The following is an 18,960-nucleotide window of genomic DNA, read 5'->3' as shown; positions in this document are numbered from 1 at the left end:
TTTCAGGAATATTTTCATGAGGAGAGGGGGAGAACCTAAAAGCATAGTAAACAGACATTGCAAAATCTTCTCTTGGCAAGTCATGTGTCACAAGAATCAGTTGTACAACCCATTAATCTTACATTTTGCACAGTTGGAAACATGGACAAGTTTTAGGTATTCAGCTTTCAGACCTTCTTCAAAATAGAAGCATTAGAAATGAAAGGTAAATGCAACAGAGGACAGCTGATCAGAATTAATCTCTTTAAGGAAAAGGAGAGAAATGTAGTTTATTCCTTCCGGAACACAAGGAGCTTAGTGGTGGAAAAGGAGTTTAAAATGCATCATAAACCAGTCACTACTGAGCGGTTCTTGGTATCCCATATCACTGCTGTCTTCTTGCTCCATTTCTTCCACAGGAACCAAAGGTGATCTTTATGTACCTACCTATTCAAATGTCAAGCAGTTCTTCTTCATTTGTATTTAGATTTGCTTTTGCTGTTTGGGTTTGAGACTTCAAGATGCATTTTTGTGTGCCCGAAAGATTACCTACTCTTCCCAGACTTATTATTCTTATCTACAAATCTTGTTTTGCCTGTAATCTTAGATTATCACAGGTACAGCTATGCTGTCTCTAGAATTTTATAACTTGGCATACAGCGCTAATTTTGCAAGAAATCTCCCATAATAAACAAAAAAGATGACAGACTGGTTACAGAAGAAAACAGATCAAGCCAAGAACATGATGGCAGTTTTGAGGATTTACTGTGAAACAATGAACTTTTTAAACCTAAATACGCAGTGGCTATGCTGGTTTGTCAGCCTGATCTCTGGCTGGGGTATTTAGGCATCAATAACAGCAGTCTGTAATAGCACACACATGCATCCCAAGGTGGTGGCTGTCTTTTAACAGAAACTAAATAATGTCAGTAGATAACATTTAAAACTGGGAATCAGCTACAGAGGTGTGGCTATCTTTTTTTCTATAAACAAAGAAAAAAAGACCGGTTTGGGTTTTTAAAAGTCAGTATTATTAGAGACAGATTTGTCACCTAATTGAAACATGCAAACTAAAAATACAGTTTACACAAGTTTGCAGTTTATAGAGTGAATATTACTACCGTGATGAAGAAAGAATGAGTTCAAAACCAAGCAACCTCACATGGGCATCTTGTGAGTGAGCCCAGTGGTTTGGGAGGGTTCAGATTGTGCCTTCTCATGCAATTTGATTTACTGTGAGAAGAGTTCACTTCTAGGTAAAAATAATCCTTCTGTGCAAATACAAACACACATGAAAACATGATAGGGAAACCTTTTCTCCTTTCCATAGGTAAAATATCTAAAAATGAAAAAAAAAAAAGTATACATGACTTTAATTTTAAAATTACGACTGAGATTTTACTGTTTACCAGTGTTCACGAGGCCTCTCCTTTCAGTTTAATTTAGTTTGATCAAACAAATGAACTAACTAATCTTCTGAAATCCACTTAGCTGCAAAACACTTTTTAGTTACATGGACTCTAGCTAAAAAAGTAAGTGAAAAACAAAGATTTACAGTTACTTTCTCCCCCTGGACCCCCCCTCAGGTCAGTTAGGAGTTCTTACATTTCTTGTAAGAGAGTAAACAAAGACTAAACCATATGTTTTTCTTTTTACAAGTGTATCTTAAGGGGTCAACGAAAATAAAAGGAAGAAGAATGTAAGGACACTCCCAGAACATCAACTACTATAAATCAGGGATGTATAACTAGCCTACTGTATTTAGTAGAGTACTGCAGACAATACTTATTCATAGTATCTAATTTTTAAAAGAAAAATAGATGCTTTCGTTTTACTAGATTTTGAAAGCTTTTATTAGATGAGTATAAGTTCCATATTTCATTGAAACTATGCAGTGGACTGATACTGCATGTTGTTGATGTTGATGCTGTTTTCTTAACATATTAAAATATCTTCTCTATGAAATTCCCTCCATTCTTGAAGCTACGGTTATATTTGTGTATTTGTAAATGCAGAATGCAGAATATTGTTCATCTTTACTCTTTTCATACTGTACTACATATACAGTACTTTAACAGTACTTCATAATATCACCATACATACTTTCATCAGCAGATGCAATGCAGTCTTTGTGAAGCATTTCTAGAAACCCAACCAGCCGCTGTAGCAAAAGTTTTTTTAAAACATTCTCAAAAGATTGCAGGCAAAAAAGAATAAAACATAGGAGCTGGTGCCAACAGCTAAATAATAGTTTCTAAATAGTGCTGGGATCAAGCCAGTGCAACAAGCATTCTTTCACAGAATTCACAATCTGTTTTATCCTGTGCTGAATATCACAAACTACCTTTCCAACCATACTCAGATGTACTGCAAGATTATTCAGGAACATAACTTGCCTAAACAGCAATATTATGGCACTTTGTAATTTAAGTATAGAACCATGCTGGATGACAAAGGATGTGCAAAAGTGTGGCTGTACAAAAATACTGATAGGAAAGATGCGCAATGCATAGAATTTCTTCTATCATGTCACGAAGACGCCAGATATATCAAATAGTGATAATAAAGGATTATGTCTTTAAATCCTGTGGCAAACCTGCCTGTGGTATGTTGTGTATGTCATAGTGTTTGGAAGCAGTGGAAAGCAGAGTGCTACTGTTGCGGCTGTATTCTTCTTCGGTAGATAGACTATATCTATCTTTCCTACATGGATCAAAGTCTGTGGCATCATAGGACACTTCAGCCTGGATGGGAACTCTGGAGCCTAGTCCATGCCCCTGTCCAAAGCATGCCTAGCTTCAAAGTTACATCTGGTGGCTCAGGGTGGTGTCCAATCAAGTCATGAAAATCTCCTAGGATGGACATTTCCCATACTCTTGTCAACCTGTTTTAGTATTTAACAATCTACACTGTATTATTTGTTTATTATATATGATTGGAATTTCCATTGCTGCAGCTTTTGTTCATTACTTCTATTCTTTCTGATTCCCTTGTCCTCTTTGTCCACAGAGAGTCATGATCCATTTTCTCTACAGCCACCTGTTAGGGAGCTAAAAGCAGCAACTAGTTTCCTCCCCTTAGCCTTTTCTTCTCCATGCTTCTCTGTGGCTTATCTCCCTGAATGCCTACATCATGTAGACTCGAATCCATGCTCAAGGAATAAGTGAGGAAAAATCCTTTATCTATGCTACTCCTTTAGCATAGACTCAAATCGCTATCTATACCTCTATACAGGAGGGATACACAGCGTCAAGCCTAGCTGTTTCTATCTATCCACCCTGTCCTGATGGCACTGTCATATTACTGCAGCATGTCTCTTTGGAGGGCCCTGCTGTCAACCATCATGGTGCAAATAGGATTCCTACCCAGGAAGAGCTCAAACTGCCTGTGGAATAGAAATGACAGATTTAGCCCATCTTCAGTGATCCTAGATGTAGCGGTATGGATTTGTAGAACTAGGTTAGGGGAGAAATTAATCTTAGAACTGCTCGTAGACCAGGTCAGTGTATAGGCAAATACAAAAGGCAACAGCTTTAGTATTTCCATGTTTCTTATGAAAAAGGTGACCACTAGAAACTTTATTATGTCTAGGAAAAGTATAGATGGAAATCCAACTTTTCATCTATCTGCAGCTATACAGGATGCGAACATATGCATACATACTGCTCAGGAGATTTTGTTTCCTGCACAAAATCTTGTTGGAGAATTGGTGCTTCTACCTACATTTATGTGTCTGAAGTATTAAAAAGAAAAAAAAAATGGATCCAGGGTCATTTCCAAAGAGAATGATTCCTTTGAGCAGAAATGTCATGTCATGTAGGCAAGCGGATCCATTTGCCACATAAAGTCTCCAGAGCTTCAAACCGCATGAGCAATAGCATTTTTGTAATAACCACTGGATTTTTTTTTTAAACATGTCAGTCCAAGCACAAAATGATTAGACTTTCTATTTTGCAAATTATTCATGAAAAGAGTGCATATAATATTGAGATAGTAGTCATAATCTGCATTTGAATAGAGAAGTTTAAAAATGCTTTTAATAGGGAGGAGGAGAGAAGGAGGGTGATGAAACTGTGAGCAATTATTAGTTGAAAAAATATCCTATATTTTCTCCCATATTTATTCTTATGCCAAGTGAGTCTGAATAAAAGTATCATTACTGGCGCTAACATATGGCAAGTTCTGAGAGTGTTTACATGATGGACCCACCAATTATTACTAACCTTTTAGGTAATGAATAAAAGACATGATTTTTTATCCAATTATATATCTTTCCTTTTCTCAATGGTTTTGTGAATAGTTCTTTCAAAAGAATTCTTTTTTTTTTTCCAGCAACAAAACAATAAGACCATGCCTGCACCAGGATGTTACATTGATCTAGTTTGTTCTCTCTAATTGCATTGATTTAATGCTATTGAACTGAAAGCTCCTACTACTCCACTGTGTTACGCAGTCTTAAGGTAGAGTCTTTTGTAATTGGTACATCTACAAATCTCTGGGTTTTTTTCAGGCATCACTCTGCCTTTTCTTGCAATGTACTGTGTGCAGCCTATCACAAACAATAAACAGTAAGTCCAGGGATTCTGCAACTGAGAGTGAAGAATCAGACCCCTGTAGTCCTTTGCAAGCATCCATTAGGTTGGCCAGCAGAATATGAATTGTACATGGTAGTCATAATATAAAGGAGATGCTACACATGTGTGGAGTGTTATAAGGACACAGCAAGAGTGTTGTAAGACACAGCAAATGGGAGAGATGGAAACATACATGAGCACACGGAGACACACATGCACTGCCAATCTCATCCTCTTCCCATAATCTGGACATCAACCATGACACAGCTTCCTCAGATGACTTTGCTATTCCCTTAAGAAGGTCCTGAAAAGTTAGAAGGTTTGACAGCTAACTGACTCCTATTGTTGATAGATCAATTGCCAGAATTCCTGACACTGATATTGTGATACTTAGAGGAAGGTGGTGCTGCCTTCTCAGAAGATTGTAGTGAAGATGATATCTTTGGTGTATTTGTGCAGACTACATTTTCATATGGGAGCTATTCATTGGATATAGATCTATTTTCTGCTTTTCACAGAAGGCCAAAGATTTTATCAAAACAGGAATGTGTTCTCCTACACTACATCAAGGAAGGACTGGTCATTGTAATGGTCAGTTATTTTAAAAGGTATGCAGAGGCCATGCTTTTTAGCACTTGAGGAATAAATTTCTAAGAACATTAGAAGGATGGTCCAATTACTTAAACAGAGGTGTGTAGTGACATGACTGAAGTCTCCTCCTGGGGAGATATCCATATGGGGCTGACAGTCATGATACGACACACTTCCAGCAATATCAAAAGGCACTGGGCAGTTATTTTTAGGCAACTGAGTCCTACCTTGAGGCCTACATTGTGGACATCTACATACAAGCTAATATCCTTGGGGTCTCTTCAAAATCTATAATGAGACATGGTCACTTTTAGGCTGTAAATCATGTGACTTATTTTACCTCTCTACTTTGGGATTGGAAGAAGTGGAGTCCAGACCCTATTGCTCTACAGACCAGGTATTCACTGACTATGGAAGCTAATTAGTTCAGCCACCAGTCTCTGCACTACAAAAAGCTATATGTGGTAAGATGAATCTTACTCTTGTGCCTGCTTGCTTGAATGTGCAAGGAAACACTTTTGCCTACCAGACAGCAAGGGGCACAAAGAGAGCTGTGATGCCATCTATCACTTTTTAAAGATGTGGATTACTCTCTGCCTCCTTGCATTCTGGAGCCTTTCACTGGGCAGATGGCCAAGAGAAAGGAGACATTTAACTCTACCTTAAGGAACTGCAAATTGTCAGCGGTGTGTATTTTGGAAGAGTGATACAGAAGTGGTGATGCCTTATGACAAGACTCATCATTATGTGCTTCACGTATAAGTGCCTGCTGAATTTGGACCAACATCTGTGGAACAAAGAGGGATCCTGGATGATATGTCTGCCAAGTGGACATGACGTACTTTGAAGGTTGCAGTTGGCTGGAAGGATGTATTGCAAAATGTCCTGCCTGGTCAGCGCAGGAAAGTGCATTTTGTTTCTATGAGAACTAGAGGGGAAAGCAGTTAGGAGTAAGTAATAGGTTTTAACCAAGCAAATGTTGTAGATAGGTGAGGGGAGTAGGTTGACAGTACTCGATGGCTTGTTTTACTATGTGCCAAAATAAATATGCTGAGGGAAAGAAAACCTTTGAGTAACATTGTTTGTCCACAAAAACAATTTAAAAGCTCAAACTTGAGACCACTGTAACTAGGTTGGGCTGAACTTATAAGTAGTCATGTATGTCTATGAGAAATATACTTCACTTCTGCTGTGGAATCAAATATTCTGGGAAGATCTCAGACCTGACTTCATTTATAATTTCAATTCCCTGTAGTCTGGAGGACTTTGGCAGGTTTTCATACAGTGTCCACATGGACTTCAAGTGAAAAGTACTCACTGCAAAATAATGACTACGTTCTCTTGTTTTAACTAAGATTTCTCACTGTGATGGAAAATACTAAGTATATCAGTTTAAAAGCATGTTGTGTGTAGAACAAACCGTATTATAGCAATCAATAAGCTTTTATTCTAACTTAAAGATTTTTGTAGATACATTCTCAAGTGTATTCATCTCCTGATATCCATGAGTAAACCTAAGTCTCCACAAAACTCTAGCAATATAAATGTTATTATATAAGGATTATAAAGATTTTATAAAGATTTGTAATCTTCGAGAAATTATCCTTTCCTCTGTATATTTTCTCTTTTTTCATTCTGTTTATGCAAGGTTTCTACTCAAACCAGATGACTCAGGTATTTAATGGACTGGATTCACTCTTCTACAGTCAAGAGTTTGGTTTCATCCTCCAAAGCTGGCCACTCTCTCTTTGCTCATGTGCTACATTTTGCTATAATAGGAGTAGGCACCCTTCTGAGATAGGGCCTAATTCTGCCTGCTTGGTTTTAAAGACTGCATTTTTCAGCCCTGCTTGAATCCTCTAGGTGCTACTAGAATTTTACATATAAATAACAACCCTGCATCACTAGACAAGTTAGTCATTCCATCCATTTTGGTTATATCTCACCAGCAGAAGGTAGAGGATCTGGGAATGAATATAAATTACCAAACCCTGTGCTACAGGGATATGCCAGGTTCAGTCTGTCTGTTTGGGAAGTTGCATACACTTTCGAGACCCTGAGATACAAGTTCATGTGCAGTAAATCAGGATTTAGGGCGCGTGCTTCATATGATTACTCTGTGAATAACCTTTGTGATCACTCTGTGAGCAGTATTTGTGAAAGGCAGGTCCGACACCACTGATTGCCGAGAAGGCTTTTATTGCATGCAAAAGCATTTGCTGCAATACCTACATGGTAAGGCCCCAATCTCAGCACAAGATCGATACTTTGCATACAACCATTCTAGCAAAGACTTTCAAACAAGCAGTAGAATCTCTTCCCTTTCCCTGTAGGTAATAATAAACAAATGATATTAAGCTCAATGCAGCATTAGTGTCTTTGAGTGGCAGATAAGCACATGAGCATTAGCTAGTTAAATAAACACACTAAACAGTCATATCTTGCTCTGACAAAGTGTATTGAACAACATTGCCCTTTAGGGGCTGTATAAAGTGGAACTAAGCTACTAAAAATGTAAATTTATTCCTCTACATATTGCTATTCAAACTGGGAATATTCAGATGTCTCTAAGGCCTTTCTGGATAATTTTATCAGTTTATGGCCACAATACTTCAGGGCCAAATAATAATATTATTTTCTTAAAATGAAGTAAGGAGTAAGGCAATTTTTCCTATTTTACAACTCTGGGGGTCCCAAAGTTCTCTTCTGCTTGTCACTTTAATTCACCTGATTTCAGCCTGTTTAAAGTAATCTATGGTGTCATAACACAGGGAAATATGAAGAAAAGTTAAGTAATTGGTAGAGTCATTTCTAATAGGTTTTCACTGTATTTTCATATTCTATTCACACTATAAAATCTAGGATCAGCTTGGGATTCTTTTGCAGAGTGAGGCAAGAGAATTTTGGAAGTCAATGGGAATTTTACCATTAACAATGCGAACAAGACCAGAATGCAAGGTGCTACAGCTGGAAAACCATTAACAATGCGAACAAGACCAGAATGCAAGGTGCTACAGCTGGAAAGTATGCGGTAATTTGGTCAGTCAACAGCAGTATTTTCACTGCCTTCCTTGGAAGCAGCGGTGTGTACTATCCAGGAGAACTACAACAACACAGTTACAGTTTGATATTCTCCATTCCATGTGTCACTGTTTTGCTAAATTCAGGCCTGATTTGTCGTGATATGTCTTGATATTTGGTGTAATCTTCAAAACACCACTGCCTGGGAAGCTGGCCGCACTCACGTTTTGAATGCCGGGATGGTGTTATTTAAGGGAGAAGAAACATAAGATTATGAGGCAGAACAATGTTAAATGTTTTCTTTTTGTTAAGCTTAAAGCAACTACAGAAAACTGTCACTATTAGACAAGAAGAGCGATAAAAAGCGCCAGCAGTGCCCATGTACCACCCTCCTTCCTCCCCCACAGATGTAAATGGGAGAGAACAGACTGGGTGAGATACAACTAGATGATTTTAGCGTATGAATCAAAGGATTTATTTTTTAACATTTCTAGAGCCTTCTTCCTGCATTAGTGTTTAAGCATAATGTTGACAGCACTTACATAAGAGAAGAATTAAGCCCCCTATGATCTTATAACATTTAGGACATTATTAGCTTTAGCACTTCAAAAAGTACAGAAGAAACTTTCCAAGTTTAGGGGTTGTTTTCTAATATAAAAATGCATATATAATTATCTACAACAGCTGTGTTCCTGGCATTGTCAGAGATAAGTGAAATTATTCCCACTATGTCTCATTCACTATTTTGTGAAATCTTATTTCTTTCCTCTATACTGCAATGGTTGAATAAAAAGGTTAGGTAAGAATGATAGAAAATGAGTAGAAGGTTAGTTCCCCAAATCCACAGACGTAACTTACAGGTAATCTAAAAGCACTTCTTAATTGGAGACTGGATGTTAAAAATACTACCCACAGATGAAAAATCTTAGCGGCATTCAGACTACTTAGAGGACTTATTGCTGCATATGAGCTAAAAATGTTTTTTTCCCCCTTTTTATTAAAAAGAAAACAAACAAACAAAAAGACAAGAAAGAACAGGAAAGTTTCTTCTTGGTAAACAAATATATATTTAGTAACTGACCCGTATTGCCTTTGGCATACACACAAATAAAAATATTTCAGGTTGTGTTCTCCTCCCAAATACAACTTTCTCCTGAAAGCCTGTTTCTATCATTCAGTGTTTCCATCCCATCCTGAGAAACAAGGGTCAGATTATTTGTTGGCATTCTTTCCAAAAGCTTCTTTCTTTGGTGAACTAACTCTGGCAAACATTCAAAGGCACTGGAACACTTCAGTTTTTAGGTCTCTGATATCTGGCAATTGCTGATGATTCTAAGCGATTTTTCTTTCAGGTGGTATTTATATTCCACACAGTAAAGCAACAGCATCAAACCCAAGCCTCTGCTAAGCCCCTCAGCTACCGCAATCTAGATACAACACAACCTTTGATCTGGTCCTCAGCGTGAATTTCACCATTCTATTCAGTTTTCTTTTTTTTTTATACCACTCCATAGCCATAGTATCTGAATGCCTCCCAATAGCCCGTTATGAGGTAGTCATGAGATCGTCAGTGTAATACAATATTTTGTTCTGGGATCCACACTTCGATAATGATGTTGACAAATTGGAATGAATTCAGGAAATGACCTACAAGAATGCTCAAGGTCTAGAAAGCCTGCTATAAAATAAAGAAACCCTCCATCTGTTTAATATATCTAAGAGATTAGGAGCTGTCTTGATCTTACTCCACACAGGGATGATATTTCTGATAGTAGATGAATCTTTAATCTATCAGAAAAAGGCATAATAAGATACAGAGTTTGGAAGCTGATATATGTCACATTCAGACTAGAATTGAGGTGAAAATATATAATAATGAAATAATTTAACTATGTGAACAACTTACCTTGGGATGCTGTATACAATCCATCACTTGCAGTCTTCAAATTTTGACTTCTTTTCTTTTTAATGATCACCTTCAGTTAAAGCAGAACTAATGGGATCAGTGCAGAAACTATTGCTCATGGTGCTATGGCCCACATTATGCTGGAGGTCATGAGCCAGTCTTCATTGTCCTTTCCCTTTCAGAATTTATGACTAGTTCTCATGTGGGAAAGATACTCCCCCCCTTTTCTTCCTCTCTTTAGGAAGTGGGTATTTTTTTTTAAATAATGATTTTTGATAGGTCATACTGATGTGTTCTGTGCCATGCATTTTCATTAGCAATAATCATATTGAAGGATTATACACAGCAATAATAGTGGAAGAAATTAAGGCTTGTGGTGTTGCTAGGACTTTACAGTAAAGTTCTTTTCTGACTGACTTTACTCACCAGTGTCTTACGCAAACAAGCTTTATCTATCTTGCATGATCACAACTGTGACATTTACTTGCATAGTTCAATTCTTATATTCAGCAAGTGAAAATCTTTTCTTTTTCACTTGGAACAAAAAAAGAAAAAAAAATCAATGTTTCTGTTTGAAGCCCATATAATAAATGTCCTGCATATAATAATGCCTATCAATCAGACCTGAAGCTAAACATAATAGCTGTTCTTACCAGCACAATTGGATTTGTTCACATAGTTCTAACTGCTTACAGTAAAATGTTTGTCTTGTGGCTCAAAATTTGGTGCTTACACTAACCAAGAAAATTATGCCATCTAAATACTTAACTATTCTTTCCTAACTTGAAGCCTGGGGACTACATTTTTGGAAAGAAACCACAATGCACCAAAACTTCTCTCCAAAGCATCCTGCAAAGGTGGCATTGAATTTCTTTTACATCCCCCCAGAGGTCTGTGCTCCTCTATCAATTTCCTGAACTCCCTTAACCACATGATGTAAATGCGGCCTGAGACCTGAACTTGCTTTCTGAATAACCACACACTGTCCTGAAACTATTTATATCCTTCACTTCTCTATGCTGGTCATTCAGAAACCTTAAGCTTCTTCCTTGGCTGTCCTTTAGGATCAGCAGTGACATGATCATCCCAGACTCAGAGATTCGGTCTATAGCCATTTTAACACCAACTGCTCCCCACTTAAGGTTTTTTAAAGATTTGGGGTACAAAATGGTTGTAACATTTTTAAAAAAATGTTTCATGGTCCTAATTTTATAGTGTGAAGTCAATCTGGTGATAGGTTTCTTTGCTAGAACAGTATTTCTCATGTGACCCTAGTGATCTCTCTGGGCTATTTAATAGCACAGCTAATAAGCAAAATTTGTTAAGAGACTGGAAGCAATCAGCTGTAAGCAAAAAACCAGGATGTTCTGAATGTGTGCTGAAATGTAAGATTTTCCATGCTGATACCTGATTTGGAGGAGTGTAATAAAGCTGGCTAGTGTTACAAGGAGCTCTAATAAACCAGGAACAAGCTCTCATAACCCATAAATCTCTGAGTCTCTAAGGACTGTCCCCTGACAGCAAATATTGATCACAGCTGTGGACCCTTTTCCAGAGAGAGAGGAATTGTTTACTGTGTTTCTACAGCCTGATCTTGCCTTTTCAAGGGAAAGGGTATTGTGAGAAGCTGGGTATATTTGGCAGACCAGTACAATTTGCTTGAAAACCATGTTACTAGCCTTATGAATGGGGAATAGAAGCTGACTCACATCAGTAATTTTGCTGCATGCAATGTACCAGTGGATTTGGGGGACTAAATGTGAAATATCTAAGAGGGAATCCAAATCACCTTGCCCTCTCATAAGTGGTACTTAAAATCTACTTTTTTTTTATAATAACTGAATCTGCATAATTTCTAGGACTGCTTGCTCAGTGTAAACACACATAAATTCACTGACACCAGTGCATGGTTAGAATGGCTTTTTTTAGGGAAGAAACTGCCAAGAAGATTAGGGTCTTAGGGCACATAGGAGAAGTTGAGGGAGTTAGGCTTATGGATGAAAAGGAAATTACAAAAGGAGTGTCTAATTATATCCTATAGTTACTTGATTAGAAATTAGAAAGGCGCTGGATCCAATCTCTTCTCAGTAGTAACTGTAGCAGAACTTGGGAGACTCATGTTAGACATTAGCTTTCTCACTAGGAAGGCAGTCCACTACTAGACCAGATTCTGCAGAGCTGTGAGGAAATCTCTGTTCATGGAGGTTTTCACAATTTGGCTGGTCAAAGCCACTGACCTAGTCAATAGACCTGCTCTGAGATGAGGCAGGACTAGATGATGCCTTGTTATGCCTTTAAGTCAAGATTTCTCTGATTCTGTGATTTACCTTCCCAAAGCTCTGCTATAATTTGTCTGGGTAGGCAGCTGGAAACCCCCAAAGCTACATCACTTTATCAAACATGGTACTGAACTTTTGCATTATAATACAGGCCTTTTATAATACAGCATTTATCCAAGAGGAGGGAACTCAGTTTCTTCTGAAAGAAATGAAATTGAACCTCTGTTCCTTGTACGTGAAAAAAATGTACTCACCACTAGACTATGATGAAAGTATTTGTCATCCCATGTCTTGAAAGAGTGTAACTGGACAGCCAGGAATATCAATATGGCCCTCTATCCCTATACATGCATACATACATATATATGCATACATAATGACATATGTGATGGTTGTGCTTCTGGATTACTGTTTATGGCACTAGAACTATCATAACTGCTGTTCTTGATGCAATCTTCCAGCACATATACAATTTTATTTACATTAAAACATCTCTGAATGTATAAATAAAATTAAAATAAAATTAGTATGAGTACAGGAGCCAAACCTGTAGATCTCCACACCTCTCTAGATGAATACATTAACATCTAGGGAAAAATCAGGTTACTTCTAGCTGCACAGTGAATCTGTTTTAAGAGAAAGTATAGAGACTATAGTCCCAGGACCTCATGGTCAAGGGTTTTTTTGTATCGTGGAGATGCAGAATAAATCCTGTACCCTTGCTTCTTACTTTCTAAGCAAATGCAACTACTTGAATGAAAGGAGTGGTGGTAGGGGGAGTGACCTCTAACATTTTCTATTAGTTCCTCTGTGGAGGCATGTAATTTCCCTATGTAGTTTCCCTATGCGATGAATAAAAACATCTGAGTTGGATGGACTAGGTGACTCCTTTTAGGTCTCCAGCTATGCCCTCTTCTTATTGCTGATTACATACAAAATCTGGGTCATTATGCTAGCCAGACCATATCAGCTCTCCCTCCATCTTCTACTTCTCTTCATCCTCACATACTCACCACCTCCAAGACAATACATGAGTGTGTGGCTTACAGGTTATAAGGGAAAGGAGGAAGTTCTGGATTCTATTTTATACTCTGAAGATTGCTTCTTCATTTTAAATAAAACTGCCATTGTGAAATATGATTATATTATTCTTGGAGCAAGCTAATGCCCCACAATCTTAACCTCCTTAAGTAAGCGCCCTAACAGGTAGTTTACAGAGAAACAAGCACCTCTTGTACTCTTTATGGCCCAACATGTCTTGAAATGTATTCTATATAGTGGGACAAATCTCAATAAGAGGAGAACAACAGATTCATATGCACCTATATCCGGACCATGCTACAGGCTGGTAGTTCTAGCTATATGCTTCTTGCAGATGAGATATGTGGATTCGAACCTCATAAGGCAGGGACGATAGAGAAACTAGGTCTCTAAGCAGCTGCTCCCCACCAGACTACTATAAAAATTTGGGAAGCAACAGCTGTTGCTCCACATCTATTCCGTCTCCAGATGTATTTTAAAAGATATAGCTAGTACAATTGCTTTTTGTGCGGAACTTGAATCTGCAGATTTGTGATAGGTTGCTCTGAGCATTGAATCTTTGGAGAACTTTGTAAGAGAAATGTCTAATTTCTGAGTCCTTATTAAGCTTGCACCGTGACCAGATTTTTCAGACCTTTCAAAATGGAGACAGTTTTAGGTATAAAGAATGACCCTGAGCACTCAGGAAACATTAATGCATAAAGTGAGCCCTAATGAGTTTAGGTGACTAAACTATCATTAGGTGATAGTTGAGCATAGGGGGTCAGGATGGTACTATTAGATTTAGTAGCCTAAATCTCACTTTAAGAGCATAGATACTTTTGCCTATCTGGGCCTAATAGCTTAGGATTTTAAAAGAGCTCAGCACCCTGCAGCTCCCAGCTAGAGCCTGGAATACCCTGCTGGATATTAGCCGTTCCTATGCTGCGCTGCACACAGATAATCTTCTTGATAAGAAGCTGCACTGACTGACCCTCCTTGATGATACTGTATTCCTTCACTCTTTCTGTTCCTAATAACTCCTTGTTTTGCATCTCTACTCCTACTTTTCTCATTCATTTCCTACGTATCACTCTTTTTTGCTCTCCTTTTTCCTTTGTTTTGCCTGCTTTTCCTTCTCGTCCCCATTATTTAGCATTAGCCATCATACAAGCACCTAAGCATATTCCTCTATTAACAGCACAATGTTGATTTTCTTCTTTATTCCTGAACCACTTATGTCCCCATTATGTGACACAGGCACTACTGATCTGTGAACTACTTAAAACCTATCTGTATGTATATTGTTTGCCTCTATTAATGTAAGACTCCACTTACTCCTGACTATGATGAATTGAACTGGAATCCCCAGCAAATCTTGTAAGATCTCATTTCTAATAAATTCATTAGTTTGCTACATGGTTTTGTATCAGTTACTGTGCTGTATGGTCACAAATATAAATATCTTTAAGGGTTAAAATACCGTTCGTATCACAGCTGTTCAGCAGGATAGGCAGTGAATCCTTTTTAATCATGTATCATTAGATAAGAAAATAAATTTAATGTTAAACAGCAACCCTCCTCCCCACCCCCCACCCCCTATTACATTTCTGGCAAAGCTAGTTTAGCTAATAATCTAAGATGTTCAATTAATTTCCATACGGAATGAAAAAGGGACACATAAAACATATTTTTGCAAAAAAAAAAAAAAAAAAAAGTGAAATCTCTATAGTGACACTGTATCTTTTTTATGAAAAATATTTTGGTTCTCTAACAAAGATAATAAATTACTGCAATTTTCTGTATGTATTTTAATATTAGGAAAATAAAGTTATGTTACAGAAGAACACATATGAACGTGTTCCTATAGCCATATGCACACTCAATGCGTAATGCACATTTGATAGGTAACTGCATTGTTCTAACTAGCACAAAGATGAAATCCAAAGCTGTCTTGTGCTTATATGATTTTGCCCAACAAGTGAGACATGCTATATTTTCCGTCATTCAAAGTTCAATCATTACATTGCTATTTACCATTAAAGCCTGGATGGTAAATTTAAAAATTGTTTGATAGCTTTAATAAAACAAACTTTACACTCTGAGTTTAGTAGATTTTGTTGTTTTAACATAAAGGTTTTAGTTGTACCATACGTCATGGAAAATGTGCCTTTTTTATAATGCGTTTCTCCCTGTTTTTATGAAATCCTGAATCTATGTGCAGAGGTGCAATTTATTAAATGTCATGGATGGGTCATCTGACCAGTAGTTTGAGCAAGGAATTCATATCCCATGATTCTGAAGGCTGAAAGGTTAATACATAACAGATGCTGCTTTGGAGGAAACCATTACAGGCAATGCTTTTCAATCAATGAGATGCTATTATGAGCAATAGAGCCAATTTCTTTTAATCAATGAACCTTTATTACGACATTTACTAAGAGAAGCTCTATGCAGTTCTTATAAACCATTCTGCAGTCTTCTAAAAATAATTTCTTTTGTTTTTGAAGCCTTCTTATGGTTTCCCTAGTTTTGTTCATTTTAAGGTAGCACGGTGGATTAACACTCTACTTCCCCAATTAAAAAAGTACAGAATAATTATGGCATATAAAACATGCATTTAAATCCGAGATGCAATAAAGGTTATATGTGGGTTCTGTTAGGGTATTACAGTGAACTCTTTCACACAGCTATGAAAAACTGCCGGGAGCAGCCCAACCCACACACTTTTGAATAGCTTTCCTTCTGCAGGAGGGCAGTCAGACTGCTACTAATGCTTTTCCTATTCTGAAAAACTAGGTAGGTTGGAGTGGAAGCATGAATCCTTCCCTAGACATTAGTCATGGGCACTAATTGTTTATATTTCTACTGTGAGATGCAACCCTACACACAGGGGAGCAGGATGAGCTGTTCCACATTTTTCAGATTCAAGAGACCACTGTGGAAACAGGAAAATCTGTCTCACTCACCATCCCACTCCCCATTTAGGAATATTCAGTCTGTACTAGCATAAAGGAATCTTACTGCTGGAGCTGGCCTTGGATAAGCATCACCTTCTTCCTGTCTTTTGATCTGTGACTCTTCTTTCCCCTCTCGTCACAGAGTAAACCCCACCAGTTTGACTTTATTCTGCTAGCACCTAGGCCAATGCCCAATGTGCAGAAATGAATGGAAACATTTTTAATAAGGTCTTTCTTTAAGAAAAATTGTGGCCAAACACATAATTTTCAGACACAAATAGCCTGAGGAGGCAGCTGAAGGCTGGGTGGAAGGAAGAGTGGAGAATCTTGAGCTTGTGCTCAAAGAGGACTCTCTCCATGATTTTCCCAAGGACTGGAGTGAGGCTGACTGGCCTGTAGGTCCCTGAATTGCCCTCCTGGCCTTTTTTGAAGATGGATGCAGCATTTGCCTCTCCTGATCTCCACGACCTTTCAAAAGTGATAGAAAGCAGCCTTGTATGGACCTCCACCAGTTCTCTCACACCCTCAGAGGCAGCCTTCTGGGTCTCATGGACTTGTACAGGTCAAGTTCTTGCAAGCAATCCCTGACTTTCCTCATCCATTGCTGGTAGTTTCCCTCCTTGAACCTTGCCTCTAAGCACAGATGCCTGGGAAGCCTCATTGGTAAAGGCTGAAGAAAGAAGGCATTGAATACCTTAGCCTTACCTGTGTCCACTGTCACCAGATTCCCTGCCCCATTCAGCAGTGGGCCAACATTTTTACTTTTCAGCCTTTTACTGCCAATGCAGTGGTGGAGGTTCTCCTTGTTGTCCTTGATGTCCCTTGCCAGGCCCAACTGCATTTAGGCTTTGATTTTCCTAACACCATTCCTACATGCCCAGGCAACTTTTCTAAATTTCTCCTTTATAACCTGTCCCTGTTACCTCCTCCTATATGTTGCCTTTTTGCATTGGCGCTCCTTTATAAATTTCCTGCTTATCCAAGCTGGTCTCTCTCTACTTGATTTCCTGAGTGCCCGGATAGACTGTTCTTGTGCTTGAAGGATATGGCCCAGAGGATAAAGTCTTGGAGGATAAAGTCCAGGGTTTGCACTCTACTACACTGCTTTCTCATCACCCTCAGGACTCTGAACTCTACTATTTTATAGTCACTATAGCCAAGCCTACCACTAATTATCATATCATCAACCAGCTCTTCCTTTCTAGTGATATCAAAAAATATCATGAGTACTTGAAGTCAGGGATGGACTGAAGCCAGTATCACCTATGCCGATCTTCTGATCTCAAAACCATTTTGTTCTATGTGCCACCAGATGTTAAGACTGATGGATTCTATGTCAAAATTATTTAAAATTCTTTAGCTTCTCCATGTTTGAAATGTTATTGACCAATTTTGTGGGAAAACAAACCAAAATGTTTTAAACCTTAAAAAAAAAAAAAAAAAGCCTAGATGGTATTTTTACGCAATCTTGAGAACCACTGAGATATGAATAAATATATTGGAATGATTATATCAGTACACATGAGAAGTGAAATATTCAAGACTCCTATGAAAATAAAATTTGTGCATATGATTTATTCTTAGTGGTGCTATTCTCTGAAAATATTGACACAAAGTCTCTTAAGTATGCAGAGTTTGTAAAAAAAATAGTTGTGCTAATTCTATAGTCATAGAATGTTTAGGTTTACTCCATAATTCTTTTCTGTGCTTATTGCCATCCCATATATTCCACAGACACTAGGGAAAGGGAGGAAAAAAGTGTCAAAACAGTTAAATAAAGCTTTGGAATGAAAATGCTTTCAAAATATTTTTTTTTCAGTATGCCTCCTCCCATTTTTGTGTAGGTATCAGTCTCATATAGTATATAATCAACTACAGGATAGGGAGCTCTCAAAATAGAATTTTGCTGCATTGGGAGTTTGAAAAAACAATGCTTCCATAGATAGGCCCCTAAAAAAGTCCAGTGGTGTTTCTTTTCACTATGTGATTATTTAACTGGAGAAATCACAGAAGCAAAGACAAGCAGCAAGAAGAGGAGTTGTCTCCTTGGCATACATCCTGTACTACAGAAAAGTACAGCTTTCATTCAAGGATGTTTGCAAAAACCACTGGACTTCTTGCCAAATGCAATCTTTTATAAGAAAAGAAAAAGAGTATATCTAACACGTGTTAACAAGGCACCCCAGGTGGGGCATTTGAAAAATAAAATAGAGAAATGTGACAGCAGCAAAATTACACCATTATGTAGCTTTGTATGCTGGCAAGGAATTTACCCTGAGGCTGGCGGTGAGGCTTCCTGATGTCCCTTATTGAACGAAGTGCACTGTACCAAGCCATGACTAACAGTTTTCACATCAGTGATAAATTGGAGTAGGAACCGTTAGATCACCAGACTTGTTTGACAGATACACTCCAGGTCAAGTCCAGGGGAGTTGTCGCAGGAAATTTCTAAGATTTGGCTTTAATCCCAGGAAACAAAGTCCACAAAGAATGAGAATTCCCTCACTTTCGCTTGAAAAAAAAAATAGAGAATTATGTGCACAATGCTGTATCTCATATTTATATTATCTTGCAAGAGAGCCGTCATACTCTGTGCTGACTTCCACTCTAATCACAGTAGGAAGAAAATA

This window comes from Dromaius novaehollandiae, chromosome 2, assembly GCF_036370855.1.
Source record: "Dromaius novaehollandiae isolate bDroNov1 chromosome 2, bDroNov1.hap1, whole genome shotgun sequence".
In the NCBI taxonomy this organism is placed as follows: domain Eukaryota; kingdom Metazoa; phylum Chordata; class Aves; order Casuariiformes; family Dromaiidae; genus Dromaius; species Dromaius novaehollandiae.
Note: the sequence above shows the minus strand (reverse complement) of the source record.